The following is a 19,143-nucleotide window of genomic DNA, read 5'->3' on the forward strand; positions in this document are numbered from 1 at the left end:
CACCTGCCTGCTTGCCTGATTGCCCCTAACTGTTTCTGCCTGCCAGCCTGATCACCCCCTAAGCGCTCCCCTGCCAGCCTGATTAACACCTAACTGCCTCCCTGCTGGCCTAGTCACCCCCAACTTCCCCCCACCACTGCGGGCCTGGTCACCCCTAACTGCAACCCCTGCCAGGCGGGTCACCCTTTACTGCCCCCCCCCCGATGGCCTGGTTGCCCCCAACTTCCCAACTGCTGGCCTGGTCACCCCTAAATGCCCCCCCCCCGCCTGCCTGGTCGCCCCCAACTTCCCCCCAGCAGCTTGGTCGCCTCTAACTGCTCCTACACCAGCCTTGTCACTCCTTACTGCCCCCCATACCAGCCTGGTTGCCCCCAACTCCCCCCCCTCGCCAGTCTGGTCGCCGCCAACTGCCCCTCCTTCGGGCCTGGTCACCTCACACAGCCTGCTTTTTGGTCATTTGGTTGCCCCTCACTAGCCCCCTGCTGGCCAGGCCTGCAGGGTAGGGTAGTTGCGGGGGGACCAGACCTGCAGGGGAGGCCAGTTGGGAGGGACTAGGCCTGCAGGGGAGGGCAGTTGGGCGTGACCAGTCCAGCAAGTGAGGACAGTTAGGGGTGACCAGGCTTGCAGGGGAGGGCAGTTGGTGGGGACCAGGCCTGCAGGGGAGGGCAGTTGGGGGGGGACCAGGCCAGCAGGGGAGGGCAGTTAAGGGTGACCAGTCTTGCAGGGGAGGGCAGTTGGGGGCGACCAGGCCGGCAGGGGTGAGCAATTAGGGGCGACCAGGCTGGCAAGGGAGGGCAGTTAGGGGTGACCAGGCTGGCAGGGGAGGGCATTTAAGGGTGACCCAGCTGGCATGGGAGGGCAATTAGGGGCAATTGGGCTGGCAGGGAAGCATGTAAGCATTGATCAGGCTGGCAGGGGAGTGGTTAGGGGTTGATCAGGCTGGCAGGCAGAAGCGGTGAAGGGCAATCAGGAAGGCAGGCAGGCAAGAGGTTGGGATCCAGCAGTCCTGGATTGTGAGAGGGATGTCCAACTGCCCATTTTGGAAAATAAAGTATATTGATTATTTACAACACTATTATCTGATATAGTCCAATATTTCAGTTGGATCCCAAATTGAAATCATGACTCCACAGCCTCTTAAAACAAATGTGGTTGTATTGATGCCAAAAGTAAAGAAATTACATAATCTGCCCAATGAAAAACCTGGAAACTTTCAGTTTTACTACATTCTTTCAAATGTGTGGAAATTTGAGTTACAAGATCCTTAAAACTCAATGAATAATGTTTGACAGGTGGTAGCCAAAAAAACTGACATCACACAACATCTGTAATAGTTTCAACAATAATGATAAATTTAAAAATAATTTCTGTAAGACAAATGACATGACTTATTTAAAAAAGAGAAAGAGAGTAAAGTCATAATAATCAAATGCAATGTGTGAATGTAGTTTGGATGGAAAAATACAATAAACAGATATGGAAGACATTTGGCAACTATTTGGGAAATATGAATATAAATAAGATATTAGGTAACATTACAGGGTTATTGTGATTTTCTTAGGTATGTTCCTAGAATTGAATTTATGGGAGAGAATATCTTTATTTTTAGTAGACAAGGAAAAGCCAATATGCCTGCCATGTATTTTAAATGGTACGGAGAGAAAAAGGATAGATGGGTAGAAAGAGGTAAAGCAAACTATGGCAAATTGTAAACAATTGGTGAATTAAGATTAGTAGACATTTATTGGACCATTCTTTTCTGTAGGTTGATAACTTTAAGAATGAAATGTTGGGGCAAAAGCCCTTTCTCTTACTAAAGCTAAGTGGATTCAAGATTTCAAATCCTTGATTCCTTTCAGGTAAAAAACTTCAATAATTTGTGATTCTTCGTGGACTAAATAGTTCTTCAAGTAGTGGCTATAACTTTTGATTATAATAAATTTGCTATAAATGATGAGGTATTTTGGCTAGAAAGTAAATCTTTTAATTGGGTGCCAGTGTTTTGTTTTTATAAGATGAAATTATTGTGGCTCATGATTGAGCACTGACCCATAAACCAAGAGGTCACCTGTTTGATTCCCGGTCAGGACACATGCCCAGATTGCCGGCTGAATCCCCAATAGAAAGTGTGCAGTAGGCATCCAGTCAATAATTCTCTCTCATCATTGATGCTTCCATCTCTCCATCTCCCTTACTCTCTGAAATCAATAAAAGTATATATATTTTTTAAAGATGAAATTGTATTTTACACAACAAGAAATTAATGCATTGCTTTACATTATATTTGTTTTTACTTAGGAAGCTTCTGGATTGTTAATTTTTAGCATTCTGAATTACTTTTTCAACTGCACCACATGTAACTGGAGAACTATGTGCATGCCTGCTATGCCCTTAGCTAACATAGCCACCAGAAGTTTGGCGACACCTATGTGCTGCTTAGTCTTGAATAGATATATGGAAACAAAGACTGATGGCATCCTGACTAGACAGATATGTGTAGGTGAAACAATCAGGTGATCCTATTGTCTGGTTATCACAAATTTTAAGAAATAGCAGATTTCATGCCCTATATGTTGAAAATATGGAATATCTAAAAACTTCATGATACCTACCAAATTTGGTTTCAGGATATAGGGCCTTCAAATGAACATGCATAAGACCATCTGTATTGACTCTTAAGAGTAATAAAGTTTGGAAAATATTTCCTTAGGCTTTGGGGTATCACTGAGATATTTTGAGTGGGAAAATCTAATAAAAGAGAAACATGCAAATTGACCATGCTTCTGCTACACCCACCAGCCAATCAGGAGTGAGTATGCAAACTAACCCAACAAAGATGGTAGCAGCCATGGAGCTGGAGCAAGCAGGAGGCTTGGTTGCCTCCGGCAACATAGGAAGCCAAGCTTCCCGCCCACCTGTGCCACCGCTGAAGGAGTGACTGGGGGCCTGGGTCACCAGGGGCGACCCAGGCTTCCAGCCTGCCCTGGCCTCCACTCAAGGAGGGGCTGGGAGCCTTGGTCACCAGGGCTCGTGGCCAGCCTAAAAATGGCCCTCAGCCCCTCACCCCAGGCTGGCCACGCACCGATGGAGTAAGTGTCCCCGCTGGGGGGTGTGGTCAGCCTGCAAACAGCCATGAGCCCTCACCCAGGCTGCTCACACCCCAAGGGAACCCCCACCCTGATCCGGGACACCCTTCAGGGCAAACCAGCCAGCCCCCACCCATGCACCAGGTCTCTATCCATACTAATAAAAGGGCAATATGCTAACTAGACTGGGAGACCTTCCAGAAGACCTTCTGGACAAAGCCATGGTGCGGGGCCAAGGTAGAGCTCATTAGAGGCCAAGAGGGGTGGGCAGTTGTGGGTGATCAGGCTAGTAGGGGGGCCATTGGGGGTGATTAGGCTGTTGAAGGGGGCAGTTGGGGGTGAGCAGACCAGAAGGGGGGCCAATTGGGGGCAAGAAGGCCATCATTGGGGGTCAGTTGGGAGTGATCAGGACAGCGGGGGGCCAGTTTGGGGTAAGCAGGCCAGTAGGGGGCAGTTGGGGATGAGCAGGCTGACAGGGGTCAGTTGGGAGCAAGCACACTGGCACGGGGGCAGTTGTGGGTGATCAGGCTGACGGGGGGGTCATTTAGGGGCGAGCAGGCTGGCAGCGGGTGGCAGTTGGGGGTGAGCAGGCAGACAGGCAGAGTGGTTAGGGGCAATCAGGCAGGCAGGCTGGTGAGCGGTTAGGAGCCAGCAGTCCCGGATTGTAAGAGGGATGTCCGACTGCCGGTTTAGGCCTGATCCCTGTAAACTGGCAGTAGGACATCCTTCAAGGGGTCCCAGATTGGAGAGGGTGCAGGCCGGGCTGAGGGACACCCCCCTCGTGCACGAATTTTGTGTATAATAACTGCTATATTTATGTAGAATAATCGAGCTAAACAGACATTTTTGCTCAAAGATATTGGGGACTTTAATAATCCCAGGACAAGTTACTCTCATGAAGGGAGAGTGTCCTTTGTGCAATGTGCCCCTAAACATCCTAATTGACAGGAGGGATACAAATTATGCTGGTCCTCAAAGTCTGAACTGCAGCAGGCCTTCTGAAATGAAATGTCAAAGATCTCCCAGTCAAATTCAGAGACCTTAAGGATAGAAGGGAATATACTACTGTGTTAAATTTTTCCTGAGTTGAAATTCTGAACATGCCACGTATTGGTTGTGTGATCTTATACAAATTGTTCCATGTTATAAAAGACACACAAATAGTAATTACTCATATAATTATAAAGATTACAAATGATAATGCTTATAAAGTGTTTGGATATGTGGAAATAATTGCTAAAAGTATATACAAATCAACCAGATTGTAGATTATAACATCATCTTTTTTTATATACCTTTTGTCTATTATCTTATACTAGAGGCCCGGTGCACGAAATTCGTGCACTTAGGGAGGGGGGTCCTTCAGCCCAGCCTGTATGCTCTCACAGTCTGGGACCCCTCAGGGGATGTCTGCCTGCTGGCTTAGCCAACAGTTGGAAATCCCTCTCGCAGTCCAGGACCCCTTGCTCCTTACCTCCCACCTGCTCGCTGCTCCTTACCACTTGGCTCGCTGTTACTTAGCACTGCCATAGAGGCAGGAGAGGCTCCTGCCATTGCCACTGTGCTCAACAGCTGTGAGCCCTGTCTTTCTGTGTAGTTGTATGTGAGCCAACTGCTATCTTCTTTCTCATTTAGGGTGAACAGCATGTGAGGGAAGAGCATGCCATTGTGGAACACAGAGGGCTGCCCAAAGCTGAGGGGGGTGGCCGAGCCCACGGGGTGAGAGGTAGACAGAGAGGATGCTATCTCACTCAACTGTGGGGCAGGCTAGCCAGCCTTCATCTGCCTGACCCCATCCAGGGAGGGACTGAGCACGGTGTCCACCTCTCCATTCTTCATCCTTCTATCTGTGACACCTGTCACCCTTGCCAGGCATCCCCCAAAGTGATTTCAGCTGAATCCCTGAATGTAAAAGGGCATGGGGGGGTGTCCATTCCAGTGGCCCCTGATTCCCAGGGACAGGACCTGGTCGACAAGACCTGGTGTCAGGACAGTTGGCACAGCTGCAAAACACAGATCTGTTTCAAGAAAAGTTGGGAATGCAAACTTTCGTATGAGCCCCTGTACCAAAGGGTGGCAGTTTATTCACATTGTGGCAAAGACACCTTCAAGAGTAACATAAGTGGGTAAAGTCAGGGCCAAACTGGGTCATTTCCTCATCCAATTTCTCTGAGGTGCGTGGACGGAACCAAGTCTCAGCTCTTCGCAGGACACTTCCAGGTTTTTTTAAGCCTAAAGGACAGTAGTCTGTCTCCATTCTTGTTCTTTGGGATTTTTTCATTGTCGGATAAAAGGATATGTACATTGGGGCAATCCTCTCGAGATACAATATTCCAGTTGCACCCATGTGACGACGACAGCGCCCCTCAGAGGGAGGGAGCCAACTGATGGGGAGCAGGGAATTCTGAAAACCAAAGCGATGACAGAGATGCTATGCCTTTCCTTCACTCATCTGACACCCCTCTTCAGGTGGCCTGCAGGCCGGGCATCTGCTGGACCTTTACCACTTGATGTCCTTGTAGGCTGCCCTGGGCCCTGTTAGGTGGTGTGCAGGGCAGCCTGGGCCAGGGGGGAGTCGCTCCCCCCACTTCCTCACACACTCCTGGTACAGCTCCTGCACATGGGCGCTGGTTTCCGGGGGCCACACTGGGATGGCAGCGTAGATGCCTTCCATTCGCTGCAGCAGTGCCCTGTCCACACACCCTTTGTCCTCCTGGGCCTGGCCTCTGCCACTTAGGCATCCCCAGCACAGGCCCGAACCTCCATGAAGTGGGAGGGGAACTTGCCCCTCTACAGCTTCAGGACCACTTCTGGGTGTTCCAAAAGCCGTAAGTAGCCTCAAAGTATAGCAGAACCTCTCTGTCCCTTTCAAGGGTGACCTCCTGGAAGTCTTGTTCCTCAGGCTGTGGTAGGTGAGCACCCCCACCTCCTCATTGAACAGCTCCTTGGCCATGATCCTGAAGATGTGCGCCAGGTACCCATCAGAGCTGGCACCCTCGTGGAGCCTCACCTCCTCCTCCTTCATGTCTCCAAATAGAGTGCCCACGGCAGCATCATTCTAGGCGAGGTCACTTTGCTCCATTATTTGGATAATTTCATCTGAGGTTAACATGCAGTCAACACCCCAGGAACTATGCAAAGCTGTGGGAACATCTTCTCAAAGGGCCTCCAGTTTCTTATCATAACATGGTGCCACAGTGACGTGGGAAATCTTGCCTGGGGACAGGTTCTGCCATCTGGCGAACCCATGATCCAGAGAGCCCATGATCTGCTGGGGAGACTTGGCCATGCAGAGGTGGGAGGTGATGGGGTGATCCAGCACATGCTCTGCATATCAGTCCCAGCTGGGGCAGGCAGAGGTCAGGATGGGTAGACAGGGTTCTTCCTTACGGTGCTGGTAGTTCTGATGCACAAATTCCTTCTGACTCTCCAGGATACTGAAGTCCGCAGCTATCTTCATGTCAAAGACCATGCACCCCCAGGCTTTTTAGAAAGCCGCGGAGTCTTCTGGATGCATCAGTGGCACTGAGGATGAATTTAGCAGCAAAATAAGGCAGAGACTAAGGACACATGGACACTGCCAACACCTTGTGCTGTGAAGTATCACATTTCTTATTAAGGTTCAGAACACGGAAGAAGTCCTTAGTATTCTCTTGAGAAACTTGGACTCCTTCTTCTGCGGTCACACAACTGTCACACGCTAGGCAATCACTCAGAAATATCTTGGCATTGTCCAACTTACAGAATTCTCCCTTCTCTCCATTCTCCTGAGCCAGACTCTGGATTTTGACTGTGGCATTCTCTTGGTCATCCTTTTTTTTTTTTTTTTTTTTTTTTTTTCCCAAAACGTTACAAAGTTTATATGAATATAACATACAAAGATGCAGCCTCCTTTGTAGGAACATGGAAGGAAGGGGTGGTTAAGTAAGGCACACGGAGCTGCAGCTAGCACCAGCTGTGGGGATGGCCAACGGGGAGAGGAGGTTGGCACTGGGGCTGAGCCCCTAGAGCTGTTGCTGGGGAAGTAGGAATCCCCTCTGAGTGCCACGTTCTGAGGCTGAACTAATTGGTCAAGCTGAGGCAGAGGTGGGTGGCCATATCAGCCATCTTTGGTGCTGTTTACCCTTTCCCACCCCAGCTCTGTTGTAAAACCCCAGAGCCCTGGATTCCAAAGGCCCCTTCCAGAGAAGAGGCCCTGGAAGAGGGTGAGAGGAAGTGAGTAGGACAAGTTTGAAAGCCGATATGCCTGTGTGCTGAGAGATGGCCGGAGGCAGTGGTGATAGGTAGCAGGGGAAGGGCTCTCATACACACCCTTCTGTGGGGGCCACAGGTGAAGGAGGCCAGGGGAGTAGGGTAGGCATGGGGCATCATGGCTCCAGCCTCTTAGGCATCCCTGTCTGTCCTCTGCAGTGTACATGGAGGAAAGGGGCTGCCTCTGAGGAGGGCCAGGTCAGACCAGGTGACCATCTTGAGTTCTGGCTGGTGATGGTCCTCACCCTGAGATGCCATCTAACTGGTGATGGCAGAGGGCCCAGTGCCTCCTCGCTTCTCAAAGAACATGTAGTCAATGAGGAATGTGGCTCCCAGCAGTACAGCCTTCACTCTCACATCCAGATCCAGTGGGAACTGTAAGCCAGTTATCTGCATCCGGGAGGGCTTCTTGGAGCAGCCCCTCCTCCCCCACTGCTTGCTGATGTGGCCCACACTGTTGGACTCATCTTTAGTCTTCACCTCAAAGTTGGTGTCTGCCACAGCCACAGGTCCAGAAGGGTCTCACCACTCGCAGGATCGTATGACGATCAGCATCTTGAATGGAGAACTTGGGGAGGAAGGGATGCCAGGTCTGGAGCACATGGCCAATGGTGGTGCCTCATGGTGACTGTACTTCCATCTCTCCATCCCTGGAGTCCACCAGATGGATGCAAAGGGACCAGCAGGCCCCGCAGCACAGACGTGCACAGCAGTTTCTCTCTTAAGCCAGCCCCTGAGCAAAGTTCATACCGGTTACTTGTCTCCCAGTCTAGGAGCGTTTCCACTCATGCAGCCCGCTGGTGAATCAGAATCTGATCAATCAGCACCAAGAATTCAAGGCCAGAAGGCACCCAGGGCAGTGGCAAGAGGAGGGCAGCAGGCCCAGCAGCAGGCCCCAGGGCACTGGGGCTGAGCGAGGGGAAGGGATTGAAGCCAGGCACAGGGGTAGACATGTAGGTGGGCACTAGCCCTAGTCTGGGCCCAGGATGCTGCACCTGATCCGGGTACCCAGCAGTCACAGGGTAGGGAGAAGGGGAAAAAGGGCTATAGCCTGTGGGGGGCAAGTATCCTGCCATAGGAAAGGTATGAGGGTTCACGGGTTGTTGCTATATCAGAAGCTAAGTTCTAGAAGTGGAGGCAAGCTTGGGGACAGCCTGACAGACACAGACACAGACACAAAGATAAACAGGCAAATGCAGAGAGGTGGCTGTGCCAGGCGCCTTCCCAGGGTCTCTCAGGCAGCTCCTCTGACTCAGGGAGAAACCGAAAGTGTCAGCGGGAGGGGCAGAGTATCTGGGACCCTGGATTCCCTTTGGGGTTTGCAGAACCGCCCCCTCCCTTTGTTCTCCCATTGTCCGTGGAGGCGGCTGTTGTCAGATGGCAGGATGGTGGATTCATGATCAGACTAACGGCCCCACCTTAAGGGCAGTTTCCTGACTCCTCTGTGTCCCTCACTCACCTGAAGCCCCTTAAATAGTTGGGGTGCCCAGCACTCAGAGGCTCCCGAGAGCTCATGCAGGTGGGCCCTTGGTCATCAGTTTTTGTTTTTTTACTATATTCCTTCCGTGTGCAGTGACCACACTTCATCTGGAGCGGGGTGAGTGGGGGCTGGCTCAAGTGACCTTGTAGAAGCATGAGGAGAGCAGTAACTGATGGTCACCCCTGGCACTGCTGGTGGTATCCTTTCTTCCTTGTGGACCATCTAGGGAGGGGAAGTGGCCGCAGTGCCTGGGGCCAAGTTCCAGGAGGCCAGCAGCACTGTTGGGATCATGCCAGCAGCACTGGGCTGTTGGTGCTTGGCCTGGCCCCTTGAGATTGAACCTGCAGGACTACTAAGAGAGCCAGTCCCCAGTTCTGCCCTGCCTCTGCCACCGATTAATTGGAGTCTGAGGGCCGGGAGGAGGGACTAAGAGGTCTGCCTTCCAGCCACTCGCCAGTCTCCACTGCCACCGATTGATCAGCTCCTGCTTCCTCAGGTCCCTAGCATGCTGTTCAGTCATCCGCCTGGTCACTTAGGTCATGAAGGCACCTGGCTTTTTATATATTAGGATGTTCTTCTTAGTGGTAGTCCATGCATTTTTTTGTTTTTGTTTTGTTGTTATTTTTGGGTTACTATTATTTAACACTAAGTAAAAAATGTATTAACTGTTGTTAAGAATGAGAAAAGTACATTGCACCATATTTTGGAAATAAAAATGAATTTATTTAATCAGTAATGAGAAATAACATTTGGACTTAAATAATTTGAGAGCTGGTCTGTATTATTAGCACATAGTTTAAAAAACAGACCAAAAATGATATTATTTATTTGCTCCCAAATTACCTAGGAAGAGCCATAGTAATTTGACCAAAATTTTAGTCAAATATCATCACGTCAGGCAATCATTTTTGGGTGTAAGTTAATGATGATTGATAAGGATAATATTTTTAAAATATCATTATCCCTCTTTTCCCCTCAGATATATATACCATCTTGTGGAAAAGTAGAAATGCTTGATTTAACTTTATCAACCACCTCTCATATTTTACTGTCACCACCTTTTTAAAAATTAATTTATATAAAATATTATTATTAGTGGGTACAAAATATTCTTTAATCATCCCATTCATATGCTCACCAATTGATTTTTTTTAAATTCTTTATTGTTTAAAGTATTACATGAGTCTCCCTTTTCCTCCATTGACCCCTCCTCTCCCCCGACGCCCAAGAACAAGCCCTCACCCCCTTACTGTCTGTGTTGACTGGTTTTGCTCATATGCATGCATACAAGTCCTTTGGTTGATCTCTTATTGCCTCACCCCCACCTTCCCTCATAGGTTGTACAGTCTGTTCGATGCTTCTGTCTTTGCTTCTATTTTTGTTCATTAGTTTATGTTGTTCATTTTATTCCATAAATGAGTGAGATCATGTAATATTTATCTTTCTCCAAATTACTTATTTCGCTTAGCAAAATGTTCTCTATTTTCATTCATGCGTTTGCAAATGGTAAGAATTCCTTCTTTTTTACAGCAGTGTAGAATTTCATTGTGTGGATGTACCACAGTTTTCTAATCCACTCATCTGCTGATGGGCACTTAGGCTGTTTCCAAATCTTAGCTATTGTAAATTGTGCTGCTATGAACATAAGGGTACATATATCCTTTCTGACTGGTGTTTCTAGTTCCTTGGGATATATTCCTAGAAGTGGAATTACTGGGTAAAATGAGAATTCCATTTTTAGTTTTTTGAGGAAAATTCATACTGTCCTCTACAGTGGCTGCACCAGTTTGCATTCCCACCAGCAGTACACAAGGGTTCCTTTTTCTCCCCATCCTGGCCAGCACTTGTTGTTTGTTGATTTGTTTATGATAGCCATTCTGACAGGCGTGAGTTGGTACCTCATTCTTGTTTTGACTTGCATCGCTCAGATGATTGGTGACTTTGAGCATGTTTTAATATGCCTCTTGGTCTTCTGTATGTCCTCTTTCAAAAAGTGTCTATTAAGGTCCTTTGCCCAATTTTTATTGGACTGTTTATCTTTCTTTTGTTAAGTTGTATGAGCTCTCTGTATATTTTGGAAATTAAACCCTTATCGGAGATAACATTGGCAAATATTTTCTCCCATGCAGTGGGCTTTCTTGTTGTTTTGTTGATGGTTTCTGTGCTGTGCAGAAGCTTATTATTTTGATGTAGTCCCATTTGTTTATTTTCTCCTTATTTTCCATTGCCCTAAGATCTGTATCAGTGAAAATATTGCTACAACATATGTCTGCTAAATTGCTGACTACGGAGTCTTCTAAGATTTTTTATGGTTTCCCATGCTATGTTTAAGTCCTTTATCCATTTTGAGCTCATTTTTGTGTATGGTGTAAGTTGGTTGTCTAGTTTCATTTATTTGTAAGTATCTGTCCAATTTTCCAAACCCATTTATTGAAGATACTGTCTGGGCTCCATTGTATGTGCTTGCCTCCTTTGACAAATATTAATTGAGCATAATGGCTTGGGTTGATCTCTGGGTTCTCTGTTCAGTTCCATTGGTCCATACATCTGTTCTTATGTCAGTACCAGGCAGTTTTGAGAACTGTGGCTTTGTAATATAGCTTGATATCTGGTATTGTGATCCCTCCTACATTGTTCTTCTTTCTCAAGATGCTGCAGCTATTCAGAGTCTTTTTTTACTCCAGATGAATTTTTGGAGAGTTTGTTCTAGGTCTTTGAAATATGCTGTTGGTATTTTAATGGGGATGGCATTGAATCTATAGATTGCTTTGGGTAGTATGGACATTTTAATGATGTTGATTCTACCAATTCATGAACACGGTGTGTTCTTCCATTTGTTTATGTCTTCCTCTATCTCTTTTTTCAGCGTCCTGTAATTTTCTGAGTACAGGTCCTTTATCTCCTTGTTAAATTTATTCCTAGGTATCTTAAATTTTTTGTTGCAAGGTAAATGGGATTGTTTTTTCAGTTTCTCTTTCTGTGAATTCATTATTGGTGTATAAAAAAGTCATAGATTTCTGGGTGTTAATTTTGTATCCTGCTATACTTCTGAACTCATTTATTAAGTCTAGCAGTTTTTTTATGGAGTCTTTATGGTTTTCTATGTAAAATATCATGCCATCTGCGAATAATGACAATTTTACTTCTTCTTTTCCAATTTGGATGCCTTTTATTTCTTCTTCTTGTCTGGTCACTATGGCTAGCACTTCCAGTACTATGTGGAACAGGAGTGGTGAAAGGGGGCATCACTGTCTTGTGCCTGTTCTTATGGGAAATGGTTTTAATTTTTGCCCATTGAATATGATGTTGGATGTAGGTTTGTCATATAAGGCTTTTATTATGTTGAGGTATGATCCCTCTATTCCCACTTTGCTAAGAGGTTTTATCAGAAAAGGGTGTTGGATTTGGCAAATGCCTTTTCTGCATCAATTGATATGATTAAATGATTTTTGTCTTTCAATTTGTTTATGTGATACATCGCGTTTATTGATTTGTGGATATTGTACCATCCTTGCATCCCTGGAATAAATCCCACTTGGTCATGGTGTATGATCTTTCTAATGTAATGCCGGATCTGGTTTGTTAGAATTTTGTTGATGATTTTAGCATCTATGTTCATCAGGGATATTGGTAATTCTCTTTCTCTGTAGTGTCTTATCTGGTTTTGGGATTGCTCTACGGCAGGCAGAGATTATGTCTAGTTCTGCCCTAAAAGATATGAGCAATGGTGGGAACCAGGAAAAAGACCCAAACTGTTAGTCAATATTGAAATATTGGAAATCTACCACTATTCTCATGGCATGTGGAGATTTTTTTTATGAGTTCTAAAGTTATACATGTTTTGACTACTATTAGAATTTGAATACTTAAAAATACTTTTGGCAAAACTGTTACATGCTCATGAAAGTGTTCCTCTTAACATAGTTTAGCAAACATTGCACACAACTTTTTTATCACCCACATGCCACAGCTGCAGTACCATGCCTTGCTTATATATATCCTATTTTTGTCTCTTTCTGAGATCTGAGACAAAATTTATGCTCTGCCACCTCTTCTTTTTCATTCTTTTTGCAAACTTTATAATCAACATTTTCAATTGCAATTTTATAATTTTTCAAGATCACAATGTTAAAAATTATCTTTCTGACCTTGGATGAGTGGCCTCAGTTGGTTGAAGCATAGTCCCATACACCAAAAGTTGCAGGTTTGATCCCCAGTGGGGGCATGCACTAGAGGCAACCTACCAATGTTTCTCTCACACATCAATATTTCTTTCTCTCTCCCCCTTTTCCTCTCTTTAGAAATCAACAAACACATCCTCAGGTGAGGATAAAAAAAAGATCTTTCAGGGAACTTTTATGCCATTGCAAACCATCTTATATACCATTTAAAACAAATTACCACCTATGGTGAGTTAATGCCATATATGTCTGAGCACTTTTACTAGAACATAAGTTTCCTAAAGGCAAGGGGAACTAAATCTACTGCCCATTCCTTCTTAGTGTTTGCTCAATAACTATTGAACAAGTATTTCATAAATTCAGGATTAATGACTAAGATAAAGAGAAAGAAAATTTCCATGAGGACTTGGACTATATCAGCTATTGATCGCTATAACTTCAGGTTTTAATCCCTCCCCATAAGGAATGACTAATTTATAAGAGTACAAAGCACATACTAACTGACTTCAACTGGTAATTTATTTATCTATTTAAAATTTTTGAAACAATTATTACATTTTATTTAAAGGTTTTAGTAGGTGAGTGGTTTAATTCAAACAAGTCACTTGAATCATTAAAACAATAACATTGAAGAATTTTTTTAAAAAGTAAATTTTAGTAAGATGATAAAATTGTCCAAGAGAGCCAAAAGGAGACTGAAGATTTAAAATATAAAGTTATATTTATAAACATGCTGAAGAATACATTAAAATAATAAGAAAGAAAAAATGTACTGCGCCTTACAGGTTAAATCCTGTTATAAATGAACATCATTTCTATAGAACTCTACAGTCTACTTCAAGGATATTAAAACAACAAAAAGCTCATTACTAAAAGTGCTTCACACTCCATTGTAGCTGGCTCTTACAGAATTTATCCTGCACATGGAATATGCATGAAAACACCCTAGAGAGACTCAGAATATCTGCAAACATGAAACTGTTTCTCTAGAAGGCACTTATTGATCCTGAATCCAGTTCAGTGGTGGTCAACTACAACTTAAAGCTTGTCATCTTGGGGCGAGAGAGCAATTTGAAGCCAAAGGGCATGTTGTTATAGTTAATTTGTGTGGCTACAAGTCTATTCTATAAGTTTTGACTCAATGTCAACTGTCTGTTGGGAATTAAAGAGCAGATGAAACTTTCTAACCAATTCCAATAATTTGTGTAATAAAGGATAATCATTACAGAGTTTATATATACTCAGTGTCTTAAAGTCATGGATTTTATTAAAGAAAGAAGTGTTTGGCATTAATAGATCAAGCATATGAATTCTTAAATACTAAATTAAGTTCTTTTTCTCTTGCTTAACAACCAGTTATATTTATGGGCTGCAAAATCAAATCCATGACAAAATTGTTAGTATTTTGCATCATCAAAGCAAAGACCAATATTTTTGCCTGCATGTCCCACTAACCTTGATCTAGAGCTATTATACTTAAACTTTTTTAAATGTTTTTTTTTCAAATAATTTATTAATTATAACAACTGGGAAGAACAGTGTGAGGAACTGGATACTTTAGCCAAGCAGTGAAGGCAACAAACTTCCTATAAAACTGCTATCATGCCTAAAATTTTATATAACCCTTCTCCCTTACTTCTGCAAGGTTACCCAGAATTCAGTGCATTTCTTGACCATCACAAGTCTCAGGTCAATTTTCTCTGTTCTTCGATGTTCTGACAAAGGCCTCTGGCCCCGCAACTCATCCCTCTGGTAATTCAGTCTTGTTCTCAATGATCTAGGTATCCATTGTTAACTTAAAACAAAAAACATTCAAACCTGTAAAGAATTATTGTGAGTTCATTTGAACCAATGTGGACAATTGCCTGGAAGCAGAATCTCAACCTGTTGGGATAATGCTCAGGAGAATGGCAGTTTTTCACCTGATTTTATACATTACAATCAAAAGAGAAAATGTAAGTGGATTACATTATTAGTAAATCCATTGGTGATGGATTAGTGATGCATGGGAGAAAGCAAATCAGGGATGAGGTTGGATAAAAAGTAAAATGATAGACATATGCTTCCTTTACACAGGGGGGTACAGGTTAGTTAACAGTCAACAATTAACACAATAACAGTGAGGGAATTTGTGATCTGCGCCCTGGCTCCATTGTTGTGCTCTGAGAGGTCCAGCAAAAAGGAAGTTACAAGTTACCTTGACATTCCACAGGTATGTTACCTTATATGCAAAAAGGCAATTGGCTCAGTAAAGATTGAAGTTGATCTTTGTCAGGGAAGATACTGGACTAGGACATGACTACCCACTATAAACTGCTCCTTAAATAAAAGGTTTTCTTGTTTTGTTTTTGTTTTGCTGTATGATCTAATTTTATTGGTATTAAATTTTCTTTATTGATTAAGGTATTACATATGTGTCCTTATTTCCCTATTGCTCCCCCACCCCCCATTCGTGCCCTCACCCCCTTGGTGTCTGTGGCCATTGGTAAGCTTACATGCATGCATACAAGTCCTTTGGTTGATCTCTCTCCCTTACTCCCACCCTACTCTACCTTCCCTCTGAGGTTTGACGGTCTGATTGATGCTTCTCTGTCTCTGGATCTGTTTTTCTTCATCAGTTTATGTTGTTCATTATATTCCACAAATGAATGAGATAATGTGATATTTATCTTTCTTTGACTGGCTTATTTTGCTTAGCATAATGATCTCCAGTTCCATCCATACTGTTGCAAATGGTAAGAATTCCTTCTTTTTTACCTCAGCATAGTATTCCATTGTGTAGATGTACCACAGTTTTCTAATCCACTCATCTGCTGATGGGCACTTGGGCTGTTTCCAAATCTTAGCTATGGTAAATTGTGCCGCTATGAACATAGGGGTGCATATGTCCTTTCTGATTGGTGTTTCTAGTTTCTTGGGATATATTCCTAGAAGTGGGATCACTGGGTTAAATGGGAGTTCCATTTTTAGTTTTTTGAGGAAACTTCATACTGTTCTCCACAGTGGTTGCGCCTGTCTGCATTCCCATCAGCAGTGCAAGAGGGTTCCTTTTTCTCTGCATCCTCGCCAGCACTTGTTGCTTGTTGATGACAGTCATTCTGACACGTGTGAGATTTTAATTTCAGACCAGCCTTTGTGGTAATTTTAGGTGTCTTAAGTTTACATGGCCACCACACAGGCCTTCCCTGAGTTAGGTTATTATGTGGCCCCTTTTCATCCATACAAGCACAGGTAAGAGTAGCTGAAGGGGCATCCTGAATATAGAAAGCACTATTTGATACTTCTAGAAATAATTAATAAATTAAGGACATCTGCCTTTTCTTTGACACTAGTGGTTATTAGACAGGTGGTAAACTCTTTAGACAGTACAACTCTATGCACAACACAGCTGTCATCTCGTTTTCCTTTTAGGTTCTGCTTCCTTCTGTAGAGGTCACTTCCTGCTTCTGGGCATGCAGAACCAGAGTTGATACTTGTGAAACAATTCATTTGTTTCACAGTCTGTTCTAGGCTCTGGATTGTAAATGCATGGATATCTTCTATTGAATTTTTATTGATTTGTTCAGTTTTTTCTCCTTCCAATTGTTTTCCCTCCTTCTTTCTTCTCTTCTAATGGCCTCTCCAGAGATGTCCTGATCCATTCCTAGTCTATTTCTTGTCCTGCCAAGTTTCTCTGGTTTGGAGGAGATATGCATCTGGGGAAATATATTTGTTACCTATCTCATTTTTTCTTTTCTTCCTCTTCCTCAGAGAACGCTGCTAGGGAAAATGCTTTTTTCAGTTTCCAATTCAAGCATAAGAGTCTTTAATTCTTCTCCACTTAGAGAATTAATATTTCATCTTTACTTCACTTTCCCAGGAAATCATCTCAGGACCTTCTAGATGAAAAAGTGCCTTTTAATTAATCAAAGAATAGTCCATAATGAGTTTTCTGTTTCCATAATCATCTCATTGATAGTTCACTGCTTTTCTTTCTCCTTTCCTAAATAGTGTAGAATTCCTGCTCATCAGACCTTTGGTCCTTTTAAATCCAGAATCCCCTTCTGTTATTACATCCACTGTCTTTTCCCCAATTAATGGTAAGGCATCTAAACCCCCACTGATAATGATTTTTACTGTTCTCTGAACAGCAATAGAGATGGTTGAGAATACACCAAATGGCCTAGAAATGGGGTAGGATTTTTCATTCTTTTTGGCATTTATCTCTCCTGTTGCATGCTGAAACTCAGTTGAAATTTCTCTGAGACTAGGAATTACAAGGGAAGTCTCTGCCTTCCTTCTCAATGACATTTGAAATACCTTGTCCTACTGTGGCTACTGTAGCTAAGGCTGAGGAAAATAAGGACTTGCCCCTGCTCCCCTAATAGCCCCATGAGGTCTGAGGTACATTTTGAGAAACAGTTTCTGCAGGCAACAGTGATGCCTGAACAGGAAAAACTGCTAGCTTGCAGTCACTGGAAGGTTTGGACTCTGGTATTTCCTGAGCAGAACCTATAGGTTATTGTTTACTCTCTATTTTGATACTTTGGTCAACAGAATTGCTCAGAGTTCCCTTCTTCAAGGATGTGGGTTGCTTTAGTTATCACTAGAATCTTAATATCATCTTCATCCAACATGATTACATCACAGCTGCCACCACAGCTGCCCATGAGTCACTACTGCTACCCCAGAAGTCAATTGGTAATTTATTGAAGAATAGCATCTCAATTCTATGCACTGAAAAATTAGTCAGAATAATGCATATAATTACAATGATTCAACTAGCCCATTCTACCTCTAGAACAATCCAGCATTGTAAGTAACTACTTGATTAACAGTTATTTCACAAAAATAACCATAACATTTAATATAAAAGTTTATGTATAAAACCAGATAAAAAATATTTTCAATAATTACTTTTGGGAAAAGTTATGCCAATATTTCCCCTACAAGAATAAGAAATGTTGCTTTTTCTATAAGTTGAAGTGAAATAAACATTGTGTCATGAGTCCTTGGACCTGAGTTAAAACCCTGGGCTTAATGTCTATACTTATTATTAATAGTCACATGTATAAAATCAAGATAATACTGCTTTTCCCTGCTCAATTATAAACTTGCTTAAATTTTCCCTTTATTTCTTCTGTAAGGAAGGAAAATTTCTCCCACTTTTCTAATTTCTTGCGGCTGGACTCATAATCAAATTAACATAAAATGGATTCGCTGGAGAGAATGACCAACTTTATTATGTATGTGCATATGGAGGTTCCATAAGAATATGAGATACCAGGACACATTGTGCATTTGGGGCTTAAATACCAATCTGGACAAAAGCGATGGAGGCAGGAGTCTGAGATTTCAGAAGGAAAGTAGGCAATTCACAAGTAAATGAGAAAGAGCAAATACATGGTAAACAGATCCTTGCTGGGTCACCCAGAAACAACAGGACACAGAGAGGAGTCCACCAAACAGACTTGCTGGATCCTCCTTGTCTGCTATACTTAATTCACACATGCCAAGGTAAATATGCTAAGGCTGTCTTCCTGAAGCAGGTTTTTTTTTTTTTTTTTTGCAATTATGTAAATACTAGAGGCCTGGTGCATGAAATTTGTGCACAAGTGGGGTCCCTCTGCCTGGCTGGTGATTAGGGCCAATCAGGGCTATCTCCCCCAGTCCTGTTCAGGACCGATTGGGGCCAGTGACTGCGAAGGGACTGTGGGAGGGACTATTGGAGGGCTTCAGGGCATGTCCAGCCCTGTCTCACCCAGTCCCGATTGGCTGGACCCCAGTAGCAAGCTAACCTACTGGTCAGAGCATCTGCCCTCTGATGGTCAGTGCACATCATAGCAACCAGTCAGTTGACTGCTCAGTCGCACACTTAGCATATTAGGCTTTTATATATATAGATTGTAACTCACGGTGCAGAATACTCAGCATGCACTTTCCCTCCAGTCCTTGGTCTTGGAGACCTCACGTCCTTCCAAGGCTCTGCTGCCACATGAAGTAAATTGCATCTTGTGCGTGGAAACCCTTTGCAGGCTCCATGGGTGTGTCTTTACTTCACTGCAGTTCCAATTACCCCAACATAAGGAAAGACACCTACATTATCAGGTAACACCATCATGGTAAGACCCCTGCTCAGCCTACTGCAATGGTTTTAAATAGGTCA

At 43.7% G+C, this 19,143-nt stretch overlaps 3 pseudogenes across 3 annotated transcripts in view; all 3 read right to left on the reverse strand.

Annotated features, from left to right (window-relative positions):
• LOC308241178 (nuclear prelamin A recognition factor-like) overlaps window positions 1–7,454 on the reverse strand; it is a 98,382-nt pseudogene extending 90,928 nt beyond the window's left edge. Inside the window, exons 1-2 of the transcript in view lie at window positions 7,398–7,454; window positions 5,696–6,898 (exon numbers count right to left, since the gene is read on the reverse strand). The product of the transcript in view is annotated as a nuclear prelamin A recognition factor-like (transcript). The remainder of the gene's footprint in view (window positions 1–5,695; window positions 6,899–7,397) is intronic.
• Window positions 7,455–7,595: 141 nt separating this feature from the next.
• Window positions 7,596–8,413, reverse strand: LOC308240847 (phospholipid scramblase 3-like; annotated as a pseudogene). The gene is made up of 2 exons: window positions 8,088–8,413; window positions 7,596–7,987 (listed from the first exon to the last, which is right to left on the reverse strand). The product of its transcript is annotated as a phospholipid scramblase 3-like (transcript).
• Window positions 8,414–16,188: 7,775 nt separating this feature from the next.
• LOC308241179 (protein FAM114A2-like) lies at window positions 16,189–17,647 on the reverse strand (annotated as a pseudogene). The gene is made up of 2 exons: window positions 17,585–17,647; window positions 16,189–17,478 (listed from the first exon to the last, which is right to left on the reverse strand). The product of its transcript is annotated as a protein FAM114A2-like (transcript).
• Between the last annotated feature and the right edge of the window lie 1,496 nt (window positions 17,648–19,143).

Source organism: Plecotus auritus (assembly GCF_963455305.1).
Source record: "Plecotus auritus genome assembly, chromosome: 2".
NCBI lineage: Eukaryota > Metazoa > Chordata > Mammalia > Chiroptera > Vespertilionidae > Plecotus > Plecotus auritus.